General features: G+C 39.7%; 1 long non-coding RNA gene across 1 annotated transcript in view; it reads left to right on the forward strand.

Moving 5' to 3' along the window:
* LOC122345412 overlaps nt 1–26,715 on the forward strand; it is a 26,760-nt gene extending 45 nt beyond the window's left edge. Inside the window, exons 1-5 of the long non-coding RNA XR_006250998.1 lie at nt 1–323; nt 721–752; nt 838–972; nt 25,586–25,786; nt 26,127–26,715. The exon at nt 1–323 is cut by the window's left edge and continues 45 nt beyond it. This is a non-coding gene — a long non-coding RNA (uncharacterized LOC122345412). The remainder of the gene's footprint in view (nt 324–720; nt 753–837; nt 973–25,585; nt 25,787–26,126) is intronic.
* The last annotated feature ends 654 nt before the right edge of the window (nt 26,716–27,369 follow it).

A 27,369-nucleotide genomic window follows, 5' to 3' on the forward strand; every position in this document is an offset into this window, starting at 1 on the left:
ATGTAGATATTGCACAAAGCATATTTTGTTGTCTAATGCAATGACGTTTATACATTTAAAGGGACAGTAGACCCAAAAATGTCAACTTTTTCTCACCTGCCCTAAACCTGAATGTATTTTTTCTACCTCAGATCCCAAAATAAAGTGTTTTGAAGAATGTTGGTAGCTAAATATGTTCAGTTCCCTTTGACTTTGGTTGTATGGACCGAAGACGATTGGAGTCGATAGGAACCGGAACCGTTTGGTTAGCAACATTCTTCAAAATATCTTCTTTTGTGTTCAAGCAGGAGAAGGTAATACATACACGTTTGGAAAGACATGAGGTGAGTAAATGATGAATTTTGATTGGACAACCGTATTAAAAACGTAACATATTTAAACTCTAAAATCGAATCAAACTTTACTTGGCACAATGCACTTTTCTTAATAATGTAATTATTACTTTATTTTAAAATGCAATAATGTTTTAACGTTACTTTTGATAAGGAATGCGTGATGTTTGAATAATACCAGACTTTAAATGCTAAATATTTAAAGCGTACCTGAAGTATACTTGCAATAGTTCCACTTAAGCACTACGTTATCTTTAACTGCACTACTTGCACACTTAAAGTGCATTAAGTACAAAATTAGTATGTACGATTTACGAAGACATTACATAAATATGAAAATGCATTTGTAGCATTTCAAATACATTCAATCGTATTTCTTTTTTACTAGGGTACACCTTTCTGGATAGTTATTTTTTGATGGTGAGAGCTTCCTGCATGACTTTAGAACTGGTTTTATAATACCTTTTGTGACCCATTTAATAATCAAAAGTCTTCGTCTTGGCAGTGTCGATGAAAAACGAGTCATTCTGCCCCGGTGCACATGCTCTCTGTCTACATCCACCTCCCACCTTCTCTCCTGAAGGACAGAACACGTAAATCTCAGTGGGATGGTGGGAAGTATCGTCTGGCCCATCCTAAGGTGCGTCTCCGCTTATAAACAACATGCAAAGCACCCGGATTCACTGTGCTTTCTCAAGTCATCTTTACCTCTAAAGCCTTTGAAATGCCTCGAGCTGCTTTTTCACTTCATTTGTTTTTTTTGTATGCCGTGTTTTTGTTTGTTTTGCTCCTGAAAGTGCACCTTTTTTGAATTTGGGCTTGAATAGGCATCTTTTACAGTGGGGGTAGTGAAGAGATGTTTTGCCAGTCCGGTTTGGCTTTAAGGCAGCTGTTTTTACACTCGTTTTATGAGTATGTTTAATTACCATCCACACATTTATGCTCAGTAAAATGCTCAGTTAAAGCGACCGTTAAAAATCTACCTTATTTGCTGTTCTTTTGAACCTTATGTTCATTGTGTGTTATACAAAGAAAATAAGCACCGCAACTGTTTTCAGAATTGATGATAATATTGAACTCTAAATCAGTGTATTAGAATGATTTCTGAAGGAATTTGTGATTTTTTAATTCACTATATTTGTTGCATTTTTAATAATACTTTTTCATTAACATAAAAATTCTGTAGTTTTGAACAGTATTTTATTGCATTAGTATTTTGTTTACATTTTGGTTTTTACTGTGAAAAATAAATAAATATTATATATATATATATATATATATATATATATATATATATATATATATATAGTAAAATATGTTTATTATTCATTTATTATTTATAATTATTTTTCTTTTTTTTTTTTTTGCAAAAGTATCCAAATGCACTTATTTACTTTTTATTAAATTTTTTTGGTGCATGCTCCTGGGCTTACTACAAATGACGTGTTGGCTACTTATTATTTGCTGCTCTTTGTTATTTTTAATCGAAATGATAAAATAAGTTGATGTCATTCAGGCCATTGGATAACATTAGGATTTGTATAGCACTCACTTTTCACCGTGCAGTCCTTTCCATCCTGTCCTGTGTTTTTGCTAACGCTATGGAGGTCAAATGGGCTGCAAAGGGCTGTTCTTTCTCTCAGCTTGCTCTCATTATTCTCGAGGCCGAGCTGTTTCTAAAAAATTCAAAAAATCAGCAGGTGTAAAATAATTCTCTCACGCCCCCTCTGTAATTTCATATTGTATACCGCATGCATTTTTAGACCGCCGCGCTCGATGGCATTCATGAGCGATCGCATAGCGTCATTCCAGCCTCTTTCCTGCTCTTGCTGTGTCTTTCTCGCCGGCGAGCGCGAGCGCATGTCAAGAAAGCCGGGTGTCAGCAGGAATCCAGTCGATTCGGCGCAGCTTTGTCTCCGCACCAGACGTAATTACGGCTCACCGAAAGCAGAGCGCTGAAAACAGCAACGAGCAGCCGTTTCGAGGTCGACCTTTTACACAAAAGCCAGAACATGAGCAAAGGAGGGCTGCTTTACAAAACGAGAGCGCCGTGCAGACGTGGCCCTCGCTAGTCGCGTCGTGTCTGGTCAGATCTCGCACGGCCGACGTTGCGCGGCGACACGTGACGGTTTTAAAAGGACGCCGGTTGTCTGCAACGATACTTCTCTCCTGCGCAGCGCAGGTGTACGTCGGGGAAAAACAAGCTAAAAGCCTTTGCAATTAAAGCAGTTTTTGTACTTTTCGCAATGCGTTACGTTATCCGTGCATCTGCCTACAATAGGTTCGGCTCTGAAAAATGCACTCGAGCTATTACGGTTTCGTCATGCTTTGGAATCATCTCCACCTTGAACGAAGATTCACACGAGTGAAGAAAGTTCAATATCTCGAGCCCATTGTCACTTCAGCGGTCATTTCCGATTGGATCGGAGAGAATTAAAAACGCCACCACCCGCATTCCACCTGATGTTTCATTTATTCCCTTTTTTTAGTCTTCCTCCTTTTGTGCAAGCCTTCAAATGATTTTTCTCCAACGCTTCGGTGCCTTTGGCCGCCCGTCGAAGCGAATGACCTTCATTGCTTCATTCTTTTCACCCGAATCAAGTTTATTTTTTCAACAACGGGCGAGAAAAGCACGAATACCTCCCCGAACACCCCGTCGTTTCCAGTTGCCTCGTTATTCAAATGTGAAAAATCGATATGCAGATCGATATTAGCATAAACTGCTTTCCGTGTTTGAATTCCTCATAATGTAGCTCTTGTTGTTTCTCAAACGGCTGATGCAGCGCAGCGGGGTTCCTGTCAGAGATCAGCTCTCTCCGGGAGCGGGGTGAACGCTGAGAGCTGTGACCGGAATGAAGAAACCAGGATACGTGGTGGGTGAATGAAAGAGAGGCTTTCTCGGGATCATGATATTAGCTTGTTTTCTTCTTCCCACAGACAGTAAAAGTGTCGGCAGGCGCACCGCTCTGTGGGACGGTCTTACGGTTGCAATAAGGTTCTGCGTTATATAACGAATTGCGCCGTATTGTTCGTTGCGATCATTCAAATACAGTTACTTATCGAACACTGGCTGTTTAGTCGAGTTCACCTACGACCAATCACAGCAAACTATATTTGTACTCCCTTCGGTGCCTGACTGAAAAATGTCCGATTTTTAGTTACGTTTTTAAATAGCGCGGTTACAGTTTTATTTTCTTTTACAAATATACAACGTTCACAGCGGTTCAGACGGAGGACAGACTCGTTTATTTTTTTTAAATATAAAAATGCTGTAAAAGCAGCGCCGCTGTAAAACGCATTATGACCGTTTAAAATGGTTTTCCGTTTCGCCGAAATGTAAAAATACGCGCGATTTGTTGCTCAAGCGTTTGTTTATCATCTTTTATTTGCGTAATTTGGTTTTTCTCTTTGATTGTCTCTCTGAAATGACAAACAACCAACATCATAGATGCGTTAAGTGCTTTTTGACCAACGCGTGTCTCTTTGCAAAACGAAAGAATTAATTTCTTTAAAAAAACAGTAATTTGCAGACCCTGGTGCTGCCGTGATATTTATTTTTAACCTAATTTAGCACACCTAAAACACTAAATTAAAGCTTCTTTAAGGGGCATAATATAAAAAAAGCAAACCTCTCAGCACAGCATTTCACTTTAATATCTATTAACTATTAATATCTAAGCATTTTATTGTTCCGTAACAGTGCATTAAAAAGCAATTAACCATATGGCTTCTCAAATATGTTGACTTTATTAGTTCTGTCGTTATCCTCTTAATACGATACCGCTTCAGACAGCAAGCTTTTGTCAATCACACGAGACGCGAATAATTAATTTGTTTGTGTTTCATTGTTTATCCGTCGGTTAGGTTTATTGTGCGCGCGTGTGTACAGTAGACTGACAGCTGGATTGACAGCTGTGTTAAATATCCATTAGGTAGGCAGCAGCTGGCGCAGAACCTCCTCTTTAACCATTAACATTGCTTTGACTCATCCACGCCCCTCATTTCCATATAATATAATTAGCGTTAATCGAAACAGGGTAGGTGGAGAGAACCCTGAAGCCAGAGCTGAAAAATGCAACACCTCCGAGGATGCTGCGAAATATGAATGATCCACTGTGAGCTATGTATTTTTGGAGCCAAACTCGGTTGCAAAGGTGTGAATAAAGTAGGCGGATTCACGTCATGGTGCTCACACTAACTTAACAGTTGCTCGGATCTCACGCCAGCCTTAAAACGGTCACATAATTAAGACAGTCCTCGGCCGGCTCTCCCTTTCTCCATAACGTTTGACTTCGGCTGATATTTATACTGTATGTTGAATAAATAAACGATAGGCCGAGGCTCCGATTTGACTTTTTGGACATTTAGAAGTAGCACTTGTTTGAGGTATTATTCGTGGGTTAGCAGTCGGTCTATGCGTTGGCAGCGAATGAGTAATCTCGGACCTGGCAAGCGCTAATATTTTGCTTTGTCATTTTTTTTTTTGCAATTCACAAATCAGCAAAAGCATTCGCTCTCATTTTCGAACCGTAACCAAACTGTGCCTTGCAGATGATTTTAAAAGACCTCGGTGTCTTTGGGAAAATTCGTCAGGCTTGCGACGCCGTTGAGAAAGCAAGCGCATGCTTTTATTTACATTTGCGTTTGCATCTAGTCACTTAGAAGACGCTTTTATCCGAAGAATTACAAACGATGAAGCAAACGACAATGATACGCAAATTAATGCAAAATGAATGCGGTTACACATAGCAAGGAACGGGGACCTTATTAGTTTTGTTAATTGTATGACGTGCAAAGCGCAAATCGTGTTATTGCGTATGAAGTGCAAAGAAAAGGAATAGATAGAATGGGAAAAGAATAGAGAAGCTTGCGTCGGTTTATCATTTATTTATTGTTTGGAGTTTATTCAGCAGATTATTTAAATGTTTCAAATGTTACAAAAGATTTCAATTTCAAATAAATGCTGTTTTTAATGATCAAAGTATTCAGGCAGAAAAAAAAAAAAAAATTAGGTTACGCAAGACACTTCAGAAAATATGAAGTTGCTAGGGAGTTATGTATCATTTATTTATGCTTATGCATATATATATATATATATATATATATATATATATATATATATATATATATATATATATATTTGTGTCAAAATTGCTGACTAAATTTGAAATTGAGGTGTTTTTTATTTTATACTGTTCTGAAATCACAATTCTTTTATTCTGTAGCTGTGTCCTGTATGATGTTTTATATATGTAGCTAACAGAAACTGAATATTTTGCAGAAAGTATTTTGCACATGTATTTTAGTTGTTTTTTTTTTACAGTGCTAATGTATTTTTGAAAACCTAATAATAGTAATAGCACACCTAATAAGTTTGCATATGGAAGCTGCAAAGACAAAAAGCGCAAGTAATACCATCCTCAACGCATGCACTGGGAAATATCGTGGCTTTTGCGGAGAATGTTACGCGCTTTTCCTTTCCGGTGGATATTACTGTAATGAGTGGTAGGTAGTGGCTGTAACGGGAATAAAGCCTCCATCTGCTTTCATGCGTTTTAGCACAGTCCTTTCACTAATGCTTCCTCGTGGCCTCAATAAATAAAAGCCCCTCTCACGCTCGGTTCCGATTGGCTGGGAACTCGATTATACAGCGCCCATTGTGCTGAAAGTCATCTTTCCTCTCAATGATCTGTTTTGATGCGTCAGCTGCAGAGGATGTGGGAATAAGTGAGCCCGTAATGCACTGCATTTGCCGGTGTGGGTATAAACGTGTGATTTCGCGCGGTTCTCTAACATTATGCCATTGAATACTGCAGGAGGCCGCGGATAAAGAAGCATGCGTTAAGTAAGGAGTAATTGACGACGGACTGTCGAAGCGTTGGAAAATAAAGTGTGACGTGTCGTCGATAATTCTGCTCACGCTACGGTTAGCAGCCATCGAGATATTTAAACATCGATTTCTTGATCGTTTCGTTTCCGCGTTTCTGTCGCTAATTGCAGAATGTCTTTTTGATGGAGATGGAGCGTGCGTGTGGATCTTCTGAGTCTGTGCGGTCGCTGCTAGGAAGACTGCACGTTCGTCCCTTTCAAAAACGCATTTCACCACGCTAGTGAGAAACGTCACGTAGCTTTTAAGTTGCTAAACCGTTTCAGAGCAGTGCTGACAACACGTTTATTTGATCATGTACGTTTCCATACGTGTGTGTGTGTGTGTGTGAGAGAGAGAGAGAGGGGGAAATAGTGTGGCCTATGTGCTTCCCCATGCATGATAAAATGAATTTTGGGTAAATAATTTTGCAATATTGCAATATTTATTTGCTCGGTCAGCGATGTTATGGGTTTGTTCGTTTTTTTTTTTTTTTGATGTTGTAATTTAAGACGTGATATATGCGTGTTTTGCTTAAAATATTTCATAATTCATAATTTCATAATTCTTGTGTCAATATCACAAAAACTAATACTATCCTAAAAAAATTCAAAAATGTAAAAATGACCTTTTAAATAATGCCGAAGTGGTAGTTATTTATTGTGCAAATGCATTTCGTAATGATTACACATTGAAAATTATGTTAAATCCCAAAAACTTAGACACAAATATACATAATTATATTATTTATTGCAATTAATAGTCATGTACAGGCGGGTTGGGTTATTAAATGGATATAAATCAGCTTTTGCTTCCGTGAGCTTTTTTGCTTTTGAGCTTCGCCTCGGTTATTGCTTTAAAAGTGCAACCTCTAGTACAAGTCGTGCCTTTAAATAGAAAAAAGCAGAACAAATAGAGGAAATGCAACCTACTGTACATCGTTTAAGGTAAATAAATGTATAAATATCTACATATTTTTGAAAATATATATTTTGCCCCACCCTAAAGCTACCCACTTCTGCACGTTATGAAACGCACACGCAGTCGCGGGTATCTATCACGTAAATTAAAAAACTACTCGTGTTGTTTGATTTACGTGATTGACGATATTAGACTGCTGTCACTTTAAGAGCTGCCCGGAGCCGATATTCCGTCTTTCTCAGCCGTTTGCTTTGAGCTAAATCGTGGCGTTTACGAGGATATTTGCAAAGACGTGCATTTTGACAGCGTGCAATCACTCGGTTTTTAAATCGCATTGATTAAAAACACATGCGATGCGATGCAATGATTAGTTTTTGTGAACATGTGGCAGAGTGAAGTCACCAGTGCCATAGAGATGATGCCCACCAATATCAAGACCTTGCATAGAGCTACTTACGGTAAGATTCAGGCATTCAACAGCCCAGAGGTATAATGCACTTTTAAACCGTCGTATAACTTCTGTCCTTGGGATTACAGTTTTCCTATCTCCTATCTAGCCTCTCTCTCTTCTTCTTCTTCCGCTTATCCGGGCCGGGTCGCGGGGGCAACAGTCTAAGCAGGGACGCCCAGACTCCCCTCTCCCCAGACACTTCCTCCAGCTCTTCCGGGGGAACACCGAGGCGCTCCCAGGCCAGCCGAGAGACATAGTCCCTCCAGCGTGTCCTAGGTCTTCCCCGGGCCTCCCCGGTGGGACATGCCCGAACACCTCCCTTGGGAGGCGCCCTGGAGGCATCCGGGAACAGATGCCCGAGCCACCTCAGCTGGCCTCTCTCGATGTGGAGGAGCAGCGGGTCTACTCCGAGCTCCTCCCGAGTGACTGAACTCCTCACCCTATCTCTAAGGGAGCGCCCAGCCACCCTACGGAGGAAACTCATTTCGGCCGCTTGTATCCGAGATCTCATCCTTTCGGTCATGACCCAAAGCTCATGACCATAGGTGAGAGTAGGAACGAAGATCGACTGGTAATCGAGAGCTTCGCCTTGCGGCTCAGCTCCTTCTTCACCATGACAGACCAGTACAGCGACCGCATTACTGCAGAAGCTGCACCGATCCGCCTGTCGATCTCTCGCTCCATCCTTCCTCACTCGTGAACAAGACCCCAAGATACTTAAACTCCTCCACCTGGGGCAGGAGCTCCCACCAACCTGAAGGGGGCAAGCCACCCTTGTCCGACTGAGGACCATGGCCTCAGACTTGAGGTGCTGATTCTCATCCCAGCCGCTTCACACTCAGCTGCAAACGCCCCAGCGCACACTGTAGGTCTTGGCCAGATGTAGCCAACAGAACAACATCATCAGCAAAAAGCAGAGAAGCTATTCTGTGGTCACCAAACCAGACCCCCTCCGGCCCCCCGGCTGCGCCTAGAAATCCTGTCCATAAAAATAATGAACAGGACCGGTGACAAAGGGCAGCCCTGTCGGAGTCCAACATGCACTGGGAACAAGTCTGACTTAATGCTGGCAATGCGAACAAGCTCCTGCTCTGATCATACAGGGATTGGACAGCCCTTAGCAAAGGGCCCCTTACCCCATATTCCCAGAGCACCCCCACAGGACACCACGAGGAACCCGGTCGAATGCCTTCTCCAAATCCACAAAACACATGTGGACTGGTTGGGCAAACTCCCAGGAACCCTCCAGCATCCTGAAGAGGGTATAGAGCTGGTCCAGTGTTCCACGCCCAGGACGAAACCCGCATTGTTCCTCTTGAAGCTGAGGTTCAACTATCGGACGGATTCTCCTCTCCAGTACCCCTGGCATAGACTTTCCCAGGAGGCTGAGAAGTGTGATCCCCATATAGTTGGAGCACACCCTCCGGTCCCCTTCTTAAAAAGAGGAACCACCACCCCGGTCTGCCAGTCCAGAGGCACTGTCCCCTCGGCCCACGCTGATGCTGCAGAGGCGTGTCAGCCAAGACAGCCCTACAACATCCAGAGACCTGAGGTACTCGGGCGGATCTCGCCCACCCCTGGTGCCTTGCCACCGAGGAGCTTCTCAACAACCTCAGTGACCTCAGCCAGGGTGATGGTCGAGTCCCCGGGGTCCCCGGCCTCTGCTCCCTCAGTGGAAGACGTGTTGGCGGGATTGAGGAGGTCCTCAAAGTATTCCTTCCACCGCCCGACAATATCCCCAGTCGAGGTTAGCAGGTTCCCACCAGCACTGTATACGGTGTTGGCAGGGCACTGCTTCCCTTTTCTGAGGCGCCGGACGGTTTGCCAGAACCTCTTTGAGGCCGTCCGATAGTCATTTTCCATGGCCTCCCGAACTCCTCCCAGACCCGAGTTTTTGCCTGCACAACCACCCGGCAGCGGTCCGCTTGGCCCCACCGGTACCTGTCAGCTGCCTCAGGAGTCCCATGAGCCAACCAGGCCCGATAGGACTCCTTCTTCAGCTTGACGGCATCCCTTACTTCCGATGTCCACCATCGGGTTCGGGGGTTGCCGCCACGACATGCACCGGAGACTTTACGGCCACAGCTCCGGACGGCCGCGTCCGACCAAAGAGGTAGAGAACATAGTCCACTCGGACTCAATGTCTCCAGCCTCCCTCGAATCCGGTCAAAGCTCTGCCGAGGTGGGAGTTGAAGATCTCCTGACAGGGTCTCTGCCAAACGTTCCCAACAGACCCTCACAGTGCGCTTAGGTCTGCCAAGTCTGTCCGGCCTCCTCCCCGCCAACGAATCCAACTCACCACCAGGTGGTGATCAGTTGACAGCTCCGCCTCTCTCTTCACCCGAGTGTCCAAGACATGCGGCCGGAGATCAGATGATACAACCACAAAGTCGATCATCGACCTCCGCCCTAGGGTGTCCTGATGCCACGTGTACTGGTGGACACCCTTATGCTTGAACATGGTGTTCGTTATGGACAGACCGTGACTAGCACAGAATTCCAACAACAGAACACCACTCAGGTTTAGATCGGGGCCGCCTTCCTCCCAATCACGCCCCTCCAGGTGTCACTAGCATCACCAACGTGAGCGTTGAAGTCCCCAGCAGGACGATAGAGTCCCCGGTTGGAGCACTTTCCAGCACCCTCCCAGGGACTCCAAGAAGGCCGGGTACTCTACACTGCCATTCGGCCCGTAGGCACAAATGACAGTGAGAGTCCTCCCCCCAACCCGGAGTCGCAGGGAGGCGACCCTCCCGTCCACCGGGTTAAACTCCAACACATGGCGGCTAAGCTGGGGAGCTATGAGCAAGCCCACACCAGCCTGCCGCTCTCACTGTGGGCAACACCAGAGTAGTGAAGAGTCCAGCCCCTTTCGAGGAGATGGGTTCCAGAGCCCAAGCAGTGCGTGGAGGTGAGCCCGACTATCTCTAGCCGGTATCTCTCGACCTCCCGCAACAACTCAGGCTCCTTCCCCAGAGGTGACGTTCCATGTCCCTAGAACTAGGTTCTGAGTCCAGGGGTTGGGTTGTCGAGGTCCCCGCCTTCGACTGCCACCCAAACCACAAGGCACCGCCCCTTTACGGTCCCTCCTGCAGGTGGTGGGCCCACGGAGGATGGCCCCACGCCGCTGTTTCGGGCTGAGCCCGGCCGGGTCCCGTGGGGCAAGACCCGGCCACCAGGCGCCCGCATGCCGGCCCCGGCCCCAGGCCTGGCTCCATGGCGGGCCCCGGCTGCGCCATACCGGGCGACGCCGCGACTCCATTACGGTTTTTATCCATAAGGGTGGGGTGATCCTCCGAGGATCGCCACCTTAACGCGGTGGAGGGGTTTGAGTGCCTGAATGACCCTAGGAGCTAGGTTGTCCGGGGCTATATGCTCCTGGTAGGGTCTCCCAAGGCAAACAGGTCCTAGGTGACAAGCCAGACAAAGAGCGGTCCACCTCACCCCTCACCCCTCACCCCTCCTATCTAGCTCATTACATAAATCTTTCTCCTGGTAATGCCGTTTATGTCAGACGAGCGTAAAATGCAAGTATGAAATAATATATTTATCTCTTTTATACAGTACTGCAACTTCATATTAGATAAGGCCACGGTCTCAAAAAAGCAATGCGCTCCAGATTTATATATGCATCCTGTTGAAAGCGGCTTGACTTTACTAAATAGAGGTCTGAGTTTCATCTTCAGCGGTCTGGGAGGGGATTACACTATCAGCGGGACAGATCAAGTTTCCCCATGCGCGCTAGCATACAGACAAGGCCACGAATGGAAACGACTCCATCCGGTATATATATATATATATTCAGCCGGTCTCTCACGTAAAGACCTCGGCGGAAACAGGTCGAGAAAAACCCTATTTCTTCCCGTTTCTGGATTCCCAGATTGCCCACTCCGGCAAATGAGTCCCAACGAATGCAGAAATACCCGAACGGCGCGAGAGCAACAGGCCAGAATAAAAAGACACAATTCATTACCCAAAGAATACGCCTTCAAAATTCGTGGTGGCCGGCGTATTTTTTGAACCCTCTTCCCAGCTTAACGAGGCGTGAGAATTCACACTGTTGCCTGCAAATGAAAATGACACTTCGATTAGTGGCGGAGATGTTCGCTTAATGCCTCGGGACAATTTCCTCCCTCCGCAGATGGTTGGTATAATGATGGCGCTTTTATTGTACAAAGAGGCCGATTCCGATCCGTGCCCTTTTCAAGTGAATCCATCTGTCTCGACTGGGCCAGTTTGAGTCCTCACCGCTTTATTTATTCCCACCTCCGTTGTTTCACCTCTGAGGACCTTTTTTAATCCATTGACCCGGTGCATTAAACTGACGCATGCTATAAAGCTAGAGTCGGATGTCGGTGTCTGCATAAATGGCAACTTTATTTATATAGCACTATTTACTACAACCAGAGGCGACTTAGCTAGAAACAGCAGTGAAAAACAAGAGGAAGCATTAAATAAATGAAAATAAAATAAAATATAAATTATTACATTAAATTTAATCGAAATGACTCCATCTGGAATCTGTAAAAACAAGAGGAAGCATTAAATTAAAATAAAATAACAAAAAAAAATTTAATTATTACATTTATTTAAATCATTAAATTAAATTAAATGGAGTTCCAGACTCCATCCGAATATATTCAGCCAGTCTCTCACGTTATTATTAAATTAAATTAACATTTATTTAATTTAAATTATTAAACTAAATTAAATTATTAAATTGCTTTGAATGGCAGTGTTTAGTTCACTAGATAGCTGTACATGTTGATGTGGGCCAGGCTTTTGCCGAGGAGGAATTTTATAATTGTTTGTCAAGAGGGAAACTTGCCTGAGATAAGTCACCTTGATAGAACGCCTGCTTGTTCATTTTAAATCAATTTATTAAAACAATTGGCATAAGCTCATGTCAGCATACTTCTATAGATCACCCTGGGGGTTGGATGCCCTCCATGCCAAACCAACCAATCATCCTCTGCTCAGGTCTGGTGAGACCGCATGTGCATGCTGATCGTTCAACACTGAAGGTTGGATATTTACATGCACTTTAAAGCAATTGAATTGTTAATTGAGGTTGATGCTCTCTCTCTCTATATATATACACACATATATATATATATATATATATATATATATATACAAATTTGAAAGCTGATTGGTGAATACTGGGCATGCACAATATATTGATACACTTTTTGAAAATATGTATTATACCCTTTCAAAAAGTATAAATATGTACCTTTAGGGGAAAATAAGAAGTAAATGTTTTTCATTAGAGTGTCCAGTTTAAGTTAAACATAGTTTTATTATGCATGCTTAATTTTTTAAACGTTCATTGCCTCATAACACTAGTTTTAAGTTAATCTTAAAAACCTTAAAACAACAAGAATCTAATAACACTATTATATATTATATACACGTGTAAAATAATTGTGCATGTAATTTCTCATCCTGCACATTAAATGTTGTGATATTGTTATATACGTTGGCTATTTTAAGTTTTGTTTTTTTTTTTTTTATATAAAACTAATAGTTGTTTTACGAAATAGTTTAGAATTGTAATATCAGGCATTTATCTATTTAATTACTTTGTTATTATTATGTTGTTATCATAATTACTATTATTATTGTTGTTATTGGCCAGAATAGAGAAGAATGGGTAAAACTGTATACTGTTGTGGCAAAGTATTTAAAATATTAAAAAAATTAAATTTAAATTTCATAATTATTATTTATGTTATGCAAGTAACACATTGAAATAACTGGGATATTAAAAAGGCGAATGCATGCATTTGTAAATAAAAATTGCATTATTGAAGCACAGCTTTCTTCAAAATATCTTTCACGGAAGAAAATGCATTGTGCGTGTATTTTTGTACAATGACATCACGGCATCAGAGGGAGAAAACATGACAGAAATTCAGTTTTTCATCATCATCCAGACAAGAAATACACACATATTATGCTGCAATGGTGATATATGCTAATCAGCCCATTCTCGAACGCACCACGCTTCATCACAGAAGCGGTGTAATTGATGCTAATGACCTCTGTGATGGTCCTCGCCTCGCTTCACACGCCGCTCATTTCTGAGGCAACATCGGTTCTTTGAAGAGCGCGCGAATGTTTCACCATTCTGTTAAACTTCAGAAGTTGTCGCTTCCTCTGATGTGCACGTGTCTTGAAGGTCAGCGTGTAATCTCGAGAATGACCTGCCTACGGCGACTGACACTTAGCTCTCAGAACCAGCCGCGGAGAAATGCCACAGCGAATATCACCTTTGAAGGTTCTCAAAAGATGAAATGGTGGTACCCTGCCACTTCCTCTCAAGCTCAGTCTTCTCTCACCGTGTCAATCACCGCTCAAAAACCCACCCGTGACACGCCGCCGATGTGAACATGTCGCCGCTGCTTCAGTGAATCGCATTGATTTGACAAGTATAGCACATCATTTCAAGTGTAATTATGATTAGCTCAGATTGAATAGCAATTAGCTGATCCGCGTGCGATGCAGCAGTAGTAGCAGCTTTAAAGCCGTACTGCATAGGAAGCGCTCGGATTTCTTCCTTTTGTTTTTAAACGAGGATCAATGTGAATGAAACCCCTATAAAACCCTTCAAAGTAATTGCATTTTATAACAAAGAATTAAACAACATTTTAAAATAGTGGCATTGCTGAAATATTATATTACATTATTTATACAGGTTTTATATATATATATATATATATATATATATATATATATATATATATATATATACACATGGCGAGATGTCTCAAGAATACTTCACAAGTGAAACATTTGTACAAAAATTTTTTTATTATTTTATTTTTTTATTAAAAAAATTCTAATTTTTAATATAATTTTTAAATAATAAAAAATATCTAGACATTATAATGTTTACAGACCTCTGAATGCCATCGCTTTTAATCAACTATTGAACCACGTGACATTTGTTTTAATATTATATTGTTATATTATATTATTTATAAGGTAGTTCAAGCACACTTTTAACAAAAGTTACAAATTATATATAAATGAATTTATAATTTTTATAAATTCATTTATATATAATTTTTAACTTTTTCTTTTACAAAACACTGAAACAAGTGGCATTTTGAAATCTAAAATTATGTAAATAATATTTTATACTATTATTTTATTATATTTAGTGCTGTCAAATGATTAATCACATACAAAATAAAAAAATCTACGTAATCTAAGTATGTGTATATTTATTATGTATATATAAATACACTCACATACAGTGCATATATTGAAAATATTTACATATATGTGTTTGTATATATATATATATATATATATATATATATATATATATATATATATATATATATACATACACACACACATGATTTTTATTTTTATTCTTTGGTTAGCTTTATGTCCTGTATTAAGTGCTGTATCATTTTGTGATATGTTTATCAGGATGTTATGTTATACAGTGAAGGTTAAATGAAATAAAACGTATATTTATATTCTTATATTTTCTATCATGTGAATGCTTGCATCTGATTGGCTGACGAACGTTCTCGGCCTTCGACCGCACTACAGTTTCATGTCACGTTGCCAAATGCTTTCTTTTATTTCAAAGGTCTTCCAACAATAAGCTGTAATAACCAAAACCCACAATGACGCTGGCCAAACAAATAAATGTAATAATCAATATAATCTTATTATGTGTCTCTCAGAGACACTCCTGAAAGATCGCGATAGCCTTTTAAGCACAAAAATGCCTCACAAATATATCATCTGTTCGATGTCTGAACACTGTGCACTATTTTCCAATGAAGCCATGTTCTAGTTCTTAGTGTTTATTATCTAATGCAGTTTAGTTCAGGTGTTTTTAAGAGTGCCTTCAGCGTCCACATACTTTTTTGGGTCCTGCTGTATACACAAAATAAACAGTGCATGAGATGTTTATCCAGCGTGTGACCTCTCGTCCGATGCACGGCTTCACATCTGATTGCCTGGCGTCAGGGTAGTCAGACCTGTGTCCGGTTTCCTTCAGAGACGTGAACCGATGCACCCTGACATCAGCTGCGTCCCTGAAGGCTTCTGACACCGGCACCGCCAGCCAATCACATCCACTGTCACACTCCTGCTTCGGCGTTAAGTGTGTGTGTGTGTGTGTGTGTGTGTGATACTGTACATTACCTGCTTCTGGAAGACCTTTATGTCCGTGTTTCCATAATGTTTCCATTAATGTGTCTGAAATACCGGCTATTTTTAGCATTTCTGACATCTGAAAAAGTTTGATTTTTATTTCTATTGATTGTTATATTTTGTATAACATTATACATTGTAAATTAAACTTAGTTAGACATATAGATAGATAGATAGATAGATAGACAGACAGATAGATAGATAGATAGATTATTAGAATAGCAATTATTCTAAAATATTAAAATAATTAAAATTTAAAAATTTAAATAAAAGTTTCTGTTTGCATAATATATGTGTATGTACTGTTTATTTATTTTGCATATATATATATATATATATATATATATATATATATATATATATATAGTATATATTTATATTTTATATTTTACATTTTATATTTATATTTTACCAAAAAAAAAAAAAAAAAAAAAAATATATATATATATATATATATATATATATATATATATATATATACATAAAAAAAAAAATACACAGAACATGCACACATATGTTATATAATTTTTTTTTATGCGATTAATCACGATTAATTGTTTGACCACACTAAATAACAATAAAAAGAAAATGGAAACAAATAATAACGATGAGAGATAATTTCATAATTCTATAACATTTTTGAAACCATCAAAATATATTACACTAAAATCCAGTTGATCTTATATTCACTAGAGATTTTAATAAATAAATAATAAGCAAAACAGTATGGATAAAAAAAAAAAAAACACTAACGCAAGATCCTGTATTATATACAGTATAAATATATATTTAATCATTTCAATTTTATTAAAAATAATTTCCATTTAATAATATATTTAATTCACAGGCTTTGTATAAATTCTTATTTCTGTGTTTGATTAGTTACATTATGCATTTAATTGTTTTGTATAATTCTGAGATGAAAAATAAAATATATTTAATTAGAAGAAACCTCAATTAACAATTCAATTGCTTTAAAGTGCATGTAAATATCCAAAAAAGCATTAAGTGTTAGCCTAAATGTTTAAATTATCCAAGGCACTATATCTGAAGGGTTTGTGCCCTGATTATACAGAAAGACGAGAGATTTACGTGATTTATGATTTATGAGCTCTACAGCGCCTCAGTCACACCAGAGAGACACATCCTTCATTTTTTAAAGTTGCGACGGAGAGTTCATTGCAATGCATTTTTTGCAATGCAAAGTGAGAGTCAAATCACATCGAAGATTACCATATGTATTTTTCATTTCCTCTTTCTTTGGGATTAATTCGTCTCTTACAAATGACGCTGTGACGCTGTTTTTGGTTCGCTCCATTACCATTGTTTGACGAGCGGCAAACGCGAGCGATGACGTAACGCTAAACGGATACGTAAAGGCCTTTAAAAGCACATTGATCCTGTGGACGTTTAAATGATATGTGCTGCCGCTGCACGCTTTGTAGTTGTTGTTTTTCTCCCACCGTAAGCTGCTAAATATTTCTCACACTTATCTTAATGTCACAGGCGGCTGATGTCATTTATGCCTGTAGGTGCATTTATGCTTTAAAGTCGCATGGATGTGTTTCCTGTTTCCTCACCATCTGGAATACTTCACACACACACACACACACACACACACACACACACACACAGAGGAACGAGAGGAGCTGGATCCATCCTGCTCGTGAAAATCGAAAGATAAAACAAAACGTGCTTTTTGTTACAATGGAGGCTTTCGTACATTTAAAATAGCTTTTGTCTCTGTACGGGGTGTACATGACGCCGAGGAAGCATCTCCGATTTTTCTTTCGCCTCTGAATGTGTTATTTCAGGTTTTTTTTGTGCTCTCTCATGCAGACAGCTCTGTCAGACGCACTCCACTTCTCCATTGTTTAGACGGAACTCGCTTTCCGTTTCTGTACAATCGCTAAACCAAATGCAAATGCGTTTCTGATGCTGCTATATGGCCCGCGTGTGCTAACGCGCATGCGATTTTTGATTCATTTAAACAAAAACGAATGAAATTGAATACGGTCGATGGCAACAAAGTGTAATGAGACCATTTATGTCAAAAATAAGTGCTCTGTGCGCCATTGGCTTTACATGAATTGCACTGGAAATGGACCGAAGTTGAAAACCGTCAGCACATGTACTGTACGAAACAATCAAATATCAATAGTCGTAATCACCAATATTCTAATTATAATCACCCAATTAACATTCGTGAGCTGAGCCACGGAGCATGGAGTCAAGCACAAGGAGCGCCGTACGATACCAGATTTTGAAATGCTTTGTAAAGTCCCCAGTGGTCACCGGGGTCGCATTTATTTGATCACAAATGCAATGTTACAAATAAGCGGTTTCCTTTGTTTGATTCATGTGATGCAAAGCTGAATTCTCGGCATCATTACTCGAATCTTCAGGGTCACGTGATCCTCCAGAAATCACTCTTAATATGCTGATTTGCAGCTCAAGAAATTATTAAAAAGTATTATTGCCAAAGCCTTTATTTTTAATGCAATATTCGTTTGTTAACATTGTCGATTTCTGGACTTTGAATGAATGTAGTTCAAAAGAACAGCATTTATTTTAAATAATAATAGCAATAGTAATAAGCATTGCTTGTGATTATTTGCTGTTTCCATATCCCTACCATCTCTACTACTCTCAAACCGTGCATCATGTCTGCCTATGTCTGCTAAGCGCTAACCCATACGTTTAAATTATCTGAACAGTTTTGTGCTTTGTGCCCTTGATTAACAGAAATGCGAGATTTACGTGTGAATAGTGCTGGTGATTTATGGAGGCCATCTACAGCACCTTAGTCACACCAGAGAGAACATCGTTCATTTTTTTAAGTTGCGACGGAGAGTCGATGCAATGCATTCTGGGAATGCATATAACGCCAAAGCGAGTGAAAGCTAGCTTATGGAAAATCACATCGAAGATTAGCATATATATTTTTCATTTCACGCACGGGATTGTGTCTTTGGGTTTAACTTGAAACCTAATTCGACACAATTGTCTTCGTGTGACGCCGTATTAATGTCTGCTAAATGCACTGCTTCCTTTTACTGTTGGCTCTTTACAATTGTGAGTCTGCAGATTTCACTACATCTTTTCTAGTCATTCAAGAATAAACGTCACTGCTACTCCTGTAACACTCTCCGACAATTTCGAATTTTCCTTCTCTCTCCGTCTGACTGGAAGATGTGGAGGCGCTGGTCTGCTTATCTCTAATGATGTATTCCTTTACTTCCTCTCAGGTCTTGTGAATCACATTCAACCGGTATCACCAATCCTGTAAAATCCATTTTGCAGGACCACAAGGTAACTTCTGGGATGAATTAGATGTGCCGCTCTCAACCTTTTCTGAGGATGGTGCTCCCCTAGTCATGCTTGCAGACTTCCACCCAGATCCACCTCAGGATGAAGACTTCCACACTCTCCTTCCTTTATTTGATCTCAAGAGAGTTTTAACTACTCACTCATCAGACCTTTCTTTACACATTTCTCTGATCATGTTCTGGTTACTCCACTTCCTACTCGCTCTTAACCTCAACATGTTTCCAGATACAACACATACCCTCCACGTGTCACTTTTCGACATTAGCAACCTCGTAAAATATGCACAAATTAGACGTGAGACTGGTATTTAAGTGAGACTTACTACTCTACCCCTACATCTTGTTTAGAGACTGCCCCTTGTCTTCCAGGTGATGTTCTTAGCGAACATCGCTGATTGTGGGACAAATCCAAAAATCTTACTGACCTTAATGTGTACCAGTCGCCTCCTCTCTTCCTTCTCTGCTAATGTTTCCAGTGCTAAAAGGACATAACGACAAAATTCTTGTGTGCTCTTTAAAACATTTTCCACCTTCCCTTTCTTTATCAACGCTAAAAGCTGACCGCTTACTTCTACCATGATCTCCATTAATACAATTACAAAAACACAGGTGTGCAATGTTCCACACCACAATCTGTCAAGCACTTTTCACCAGCAAACATATACTCTTTCACGTCCTTTTCTTCACTCTCTGAAGCAGAAGTCTCCAAACTCATTCTCTCATAATCATCCTACTTGATCCTATCCCATCTCATCTCCTTCAAGCCATTTTTCCTGCAATTGTACCTGCACTCACTCACATCATTAACTCATCCCTTCACACTGGAGTTTTTCTCTCAGCTTTTATATAGGCTCGTATAACCCCACTACTTAAGAAACTCACCCTTAATCCATCTCTTGTAGAGAACTACCGACTACAGACCTTCTTTCATTCCAAAACACTTGAACGACGTTGTGTTCAACCGAGTCTCTGCCTTTCTCACACAGAACAACCTCCTGAACAGCAACCGATCTTTCTTCAGAAGTTGACATTCCACTGAAACCCGCCTTGCAGATTTCAGATCTTTAATACTTATCTTGCTGGAACAGTCCGCTGCTTTTGACACGTCTAACCCCCGAATTATCTCGTCAAACCTATCGGCAGAGTGCATCTCACAAACTGCACTCTAGTGGTTTGAGTCTCAGATAAGTCCTCCCATCTTAGAGAGAGATGAGGTGTCCAAGTTGCAGCGTCTAACTACTGAGGTGCCTCAGGGCTCAGTTCTTGGACCGCTTCTCTTCTATGTCTGCATGGCATCACTAGGTTCTGTCATTTAGAAACATGTCTTTTCATATCACTGCTGTGCTGATGACACTCAACTCATTCCTCCCTGATGATCCAACAATGGCTGCCCGTATCTCAATTTTTCTAACAGACATTTCTTGCTGGATAAAGAACCAACACCTTCAACGCAACCTTGCCAAGACTGCTCGTGGTTCCATCAAACCCATGGTTTCATCAGAATTTCACCATCCAGCACATCAATCATCACTCCTTCAAAAACCAGAAACCTTGGAGTTATGAGTGATGATGAGCTGACTCAATCCGAGTCCTTAGCCGTCTTTAAGAATGGGCTAAAAACACATCTTTTGTCAATCTAACTGTAGCACTCTCTATTCTAATTCTATTATTCAAAAAAAAATAGTCACTTTTAGACTTGCATTTATTTATGTACTGCTTGTTTTCTCTAAAAACATTTTTAAGTAGCTTTTTTGCATCTTTATTTGTTTTCTACCAAACACTAGCTTGCTCTATTCTTTTATACAATTCAACATAAAACTGGCTATGTGTTCTACGTTAGGCTAATGTCATAGCACTTGCATATCATTGCTCTTCCACGGTGTGTGTATATATCAGAGTATTGCTGCTTGATACCACATACTTTTTAAGGTTCGTCGTGCATTTGACATGCATACCACAAATACAGCTCCTTTAAATATCATCAAGTGAATATGAATTGATTTTGCACAAACGTGACCTGAATCACGTCAGTGGCCATGAACGACTCCAAATTGCTGGAATTTAGTAGCACTTAGCTTGTGACTCACCAGCAGCGTCAATATCAGTCTCCAGTGTTTTTTTTGCCAAAACAAGTGCTGGTGGGAGGACTTTGACATTTTGGGTCGCACTGAGAAAATGGGATTATTCCATACTAATCAGCGGTTATATTTATAGAAACGATCCTGCCTATGACTGAGTAGGATGCTTGCAATTAGAAAATTACTGGCAAAACATTACGTGGGGAGATTTATTTACGTTTATAGACTGCAGTCAACATTTTAAATATGTCTTTACGAACAGAATGATCATAAATCTTTTGCCTATGAATATTTATATGGACATTTACATCATATAGTCATGTATATGCATCAATTTCGTGACACTTTGTCATCAAATTGTACATGAGATATTAGAATCGCTATGTACATGTCATGTAGCTCATATGATGCTGTAATGTATTATATTGTAGTGTAATGAAAATCGCTCTAGGGCTGAGAAAAATATGCCAGGGTCAATACAAGTTAAGCACTGTTGCCAGCCACGGCATGCTGTTGATTAAGTGAAAAAGTAATGCCCTTAAAGTGAATGTCTGTGGTGTACCAGATGGTTTAATCACAGTTTTGCTTTTATTAAAGCACTTAGATGAGTTATTTTTTTTTATTAATAAAAAGTAGCCTATTATTATGAGTTGTCCTCTTTGTCCAAATCACTTTGGATAAAAGCATCTGCTAAAATCATGTAAAAGAATTAACAATTACTTTACAAATAATTGGGTGAATCTGAATCGGAGTGTTTATTTATTTATTATTATAAAAAAATTTTTACAGGACATAAGCTATTTTAAACCCACCCCAAAATGTAATTATTTTTTGATACCGTCTTTCTGTTTTTTCCACCTCATTAATTATATTTTTTCAATAATAATAATTCTCATTTTTATAATACGGAGTGCCATTCTCATTATGGTAACAAGAAAATTAGTTAAAAACAACAACAACAAAAAATGATTTATTGTAGTATTTGATGTGCTTCTAATTTTTCATTTAAGTAAAATATTTTTCATTTTATTATTAAAGTATTATTAATAATATTTAGCAGGAATTTTTACTGGTGTAGCAAAAAGTGACCGATTTCAAAACTTTAACATGAGTATTTTTACAATTAAAGATTAAATTTAACCGCTGAAGAACCTTTATTTTTGTTTGATTTGCAAGATCTGTAAGTTTGGCCAGGCAAGGTAGGCAACTGTTTCTCACTTTGGAGTGACTAAGCGTTCATTTTGTGCCTTTAATATAGTGTGATAATTTTAGCATTCATTCCAGAGCCGTACAATCAGCCCGTACGCGTGTTACTGCTCTTTTGTGCAAACTGAGCGGTTAGTCGAAATTATTTTCTGTGGTTATTGACAGATATTGTTAATTTAGCATCAGTTACTGCATTCTTTAATTCTGTCTGCCTCCCAAAATAAAACGTACCACATGTTCCTTAATTACAATAGGGTTTTGTGCAAACTCTTTCATAACTGCACTATAAACGACCCTGGCCTGAACTGACAGCGCTGTCGACCCAGATATGAAAGTGTGATGTGTATAGCGTTCCTTTTTTGGTAAACAAGAGCGTGGATGTTTCTGCGCTTCAGGACACATGTGCTGGGAGACTCTCGTGGGCAGACACAGCCCCGGGTCACATGACCATCATCGGGCCGTGAGAGATCTCTGACAGCGAGTGGCCAGTGCTGCATGCATCCTCTTGTTAACCATTTGGTCTCGTTAAACCGAATTCATTTAAATTATATAAATAAAATACGGCCAGCACTGGAAAAAAAGGCGTGCAAACAGATGTAACAAACAATTAGAAAGAAATAAAAACGGGGTTTAAATGTAAAATCGAAGCGTTGCAGCTTTATAACTCATGCCCGCCTCCTGTATTTAATCATATTTAATCTACATTGCTTATATCCGCTTATATTATGTGAAATTAATTTCATCACCAGGGCCGCCAACGGATTAATATTTTTAATGTAATTAAATATGTCAATGAATTAATCGAATGCATTGCATATTAAAATTAACCAGTGTTTTCATTGTGTCATTTAAAAAAAAAAATACATAACAGGTCAAAGAGCATGTCATTTTTTTACTTTATATTTATGCAATTGTATCTATTTTTATTTGTATAATTCGATAGCATTTTTATGTTTCCAAAATTATAATCTTTATTAAATTATTTACTTTTACTGTGACATTATAGCTCTTTAGGCACTGCTTCAGTAACACCGGCACGCATTCGATTATTTATAATATTTATGTGGGTTATTTCAACATTGCGAAAAAGCAAACATTTGCATCTCAAGTCTGCAAAATGCATAATATATGTGTGTGAAACTGCATGCCGACTCTAAACAAACTGTGAGTTTAGATATGGTAAAAATAGAAGTCACCCTCTTATGCACTTTTTCACTTTCATCTTTAAACACCAGTACACTGAATTCCTGTCCTGCTGTGACCCTCTTCAGCTCTCCTCCAGGCAGTGTGTGTGTGTGTGTGTGTGTGTGTGTGTGTGTGTGTGTGTGCGTGTCTTCTGCTTCTCTCCATTTCTCATTATAAGCACCCATCACACACTCAAGACTGCCCTGTCATTTAAAGGTGACACTACTTAAGTGGGTCACAGAAAACTGCGCTTTTACACATTTTATCTCTTGCCCGTTGCTCTGTATATTTGAGTGCATACATTAAAGGCTGGAATACTTTAACCTAAAGCTCTGCATCACGCAAAAGCATGCTTCAGGAGTTCGGCGGTTTCACCTGCAACAGCCCTTTAAGCTCTTTTTATAGTTCAATAATGTCACGCAGCGCTCCTTGTTTATGTAATTCTTATTTTATGTAGGTTATTTCAACATTGCAAATAAGGAATAAACTGCATTGTGTGCTGTTAACGTCTAGAAAATGTTTTGGGGTTTTTTTGGATATCACCAGGCTTCCTTTATTGTACTGAATAGGGTTATTATTCTGACTGCTTTTAAGTGGCCGTACTTTTAAGCTTTAAATCAATACTATTATAAATACCCACTAAGCAAGTTCTCTTTTTAAATTAATGGGGACAATTAATGATCTCAAGACCCACCAGAAAGCACCGATGCATAAAATCCATCCAAATATTTTTTTTTCTTTTACACTAGCTTTACTTAAGTAAAATCGAACCGTTTCCAGGTATCCCTTGGAACCTGCTGGCCGGGGATCAATAAGTATGTTTACATGCACCGCGGTCTTAATCTGTTTGACCAAGTATACGATGCGTGATCAAATATTTAATATTTCATGTATTAAATGCACGGTATGTTTCAAACAGGTAAGGACGAGGCCAAATCCACCTGATTGGAAAACGTGCCCGAATGCAGTGGAGCTGTCGCATTTTAAAAAGATAAATCGTTTCAGTCAGGCTAAAGAATTCTGAAGTGCGTGTCAGCATTTATCCATATAGAAAGTAAGACAAAATGCAGAGCTATTTATATTTTATTATCATTCGTGCATTTCCTAAACAAAACGTCAAGGACAAGTTATGTTTGGCTGCCCTTGGTTTGTTGTATTTTTCCCGTATTGGCAAAAACCAAAAGGCTTTTATGTTTATATGTACGCTTATAAACTTTTAGCACACAAATGACCTCATTTGGTTTATATTTGGGGTTTATTTTAGTCCTGCGAGTCTTTATTGTTTAATTGCTGTCTTGTTTGTTTCCCAGACCCGCAGATATCTGCATTTAACTACTGAAATAATGAAATATCGTTTCGTCTACTATTACGGCAGAGTTTGAGAGCATCGTAGGATTTGTCCTTTTTGATGGATGCTTCTTTTGGTGCTCACCACTCTCAATAATGCAATGCTTTCTACGTCCCAAAAACGGTATTCCTACCGTTTTTTTACCATCACCTAGCCAAAAATCAAATCACTTAAAAGCAATTGCGGACCTCCTCACGAACCGCGCCGCTTGAGCAATCGCTTTCTCCGCATCGCAATCCAGAAGTTAAATACTTGGGGTTGGGAGCATCAGCATAAGTACGAGGTGTAACAGCAGCGTAGCAGGCCCTCTAATAACACCTAATCTCTAATAACAGAGCAGCTGAAGTGTGCCGAGCTCAACACAAACACGCATTGTCTTTCTGATTGCTTTTCTCCCAGTGTGCATCAGCCGCAGCTCCTTGTCTAAGTGCCCATCAGAACTGCTGTATCGGAGCACATCTGCCACACAACCTCTGAATAAAATATTTCTCTGCAAGCCGGGAGAAGAATAAAGGGCCTTTTTGGGTCACAGTCCTCATTCTGCGTTTCTAAGAGCCTGAGATTTTTTTTTTTTTTTCAGGCTCCCAAAAGCTCTCTATTCCTCCCAGCTTTGTTATTAGACTTAAAACCTCTCGACTCATGAATTATTAACCGAATGCGATGTTTATTTTGGAATCTCTTCCAGGAGGTCATTCAGCCAGGAGGAATCCACCGAGAGTGCAAGCGTTTGGCTTTTTCTTTCTTTTGAAAGGGAGAGAGAGTTTATGCCAGCCGGAACAATTGAGACGTTTGATTCCCGACAGTTTTATGATGGCGTCTGGTTCGCGGTGTGAGTGTGTGCGACCGAGAGGCGATAAAAACGCACGCCCTCGTGTTTACCAAGCTGGTAAGAATGCTCACGGCTCGCAAACTTCTGCACAATTTGATAAATCCACATAGAAATATATCGTGGAGGTGGAGAAAGCGTATTTCAGGTGATCAAGTGTGACACAATACATACCGTAAAAAAGCACAAATATAATAACAACTTCGCCCACATCCTGTTAGCATAAGCTAACAGGAAGTACTATTCAGTAGTGTGTTTCCCCGGGTCGGTTTGGTTTGTTTGATGAAACGCTAATTACGAGCTAGATTTATTGCAAGCAGTTGTAGCTAACAGGTGGGAAAAAAACAAAGCTGCTAGCTAACGAGGAAAATTCACGCTGCATCTTTCCTTCGGTTCACAGGACGCTTCGGAAAAGCACCGATGACGCCGAACGCTCACAAAAGCTGACACCTGTTTTCACAGACGTTGCCTCATCCTGTCACATCAGTTCGAGAAACTTTTAGCATCACATTTATGGATTCCCTAAACACTCCCTGCCCTCAGATCTCAGGTTTGGCAGCATCTGGCTGGCTTTCCATATTGCGTTTGAGCGCCGAGATGTGCGTGACATGCTTAAGCTGTCTTCAAACGCAGCTCTTCCAGATCTGAACACAATTACCAGACAGCCGCGATTACGTGTCATGTCAAACACAGGCGAGTGATTAAGAGAACATATTCTTTGTTTTCACCCGAGACCGAGAGAACATATTTCATGTGAAGGATTCTTTTCATTCGGTAAATGAGCCAAATTAATTCGTATCCCTGAATGGCCCCGAACGCACGTAGGGTTGAGCGGGGATAAAGATCTAAGGTTTAATATCAAAACAAATATGCGATGATGCAAATCGGATGTTAAACGAATCGTGAGACATTCGGGGGAGTGGATATGAGCGTATCTCCGAGGGAAACTGAACTCAATTCATCGTGCTTCTGAATAATGCATGCTTTAATATGCATTATGCAGATGTTTAAATAGCGCCACCTGGTGTCGGAGAGTTGATTTGCGTTTTCGTTCATCCCCGTCTGCTGTTTATGTTTTTGTGCAGATATGTTTTATGTCAGAAGGTTCTGTTTTTGCTTCAGATTTTGAAATGATACAATCTAATTCTGATTCAAATGTATGTATGCAGCGTCTTTGGATCATGATTCAATATGTTAGTTTGTTTCTATAAAGAGTTTTTTTTTTTTATTATTATACTATTCATTTTTTTATAAAATTGCAATTTGACATATTTCAGTTTCGAACATTTTGTCCAAATATTCAGCATTTTGTCCATGCAATAATAAAAATGACAACTTTTCTTTTATTATTTTTCTAATTTTGTTAATGCTAAAAATGCAAAAAAATTAAATCATGATAGCATAAAATAGCATGATTTTTATAGCATGATAAAAAACTGTTATCTGTCTTTATATATATATATATATATATATATATATATATATATATATATATATCAAGTTAGTGAATTGTTAAATCCCTACTCCCTAGGGTACTATTTTAAACTTATTAATGCACTGTTCATCTTATATTGAGGGCCGTACATTTACTTTACGGTAAACATGTAAGCTAAAGTTCTTTCCCCAAATGGACCAAGAGATCT

This window comes from Puntigrus tetrazona, chromosome 5 (genome assembly GCF_018831695.1).
Source record: "Puntigrus tetrazona isolate hp1 chromosome 5, ASM1883169v1, whole genome shotgun sequence".
NCBI lineage: Eukaryota > Metazoa > Chordata > Actinopteri > Cypriniformes > Cyprinidae > Puntigrus > Puntigrus tetrazona.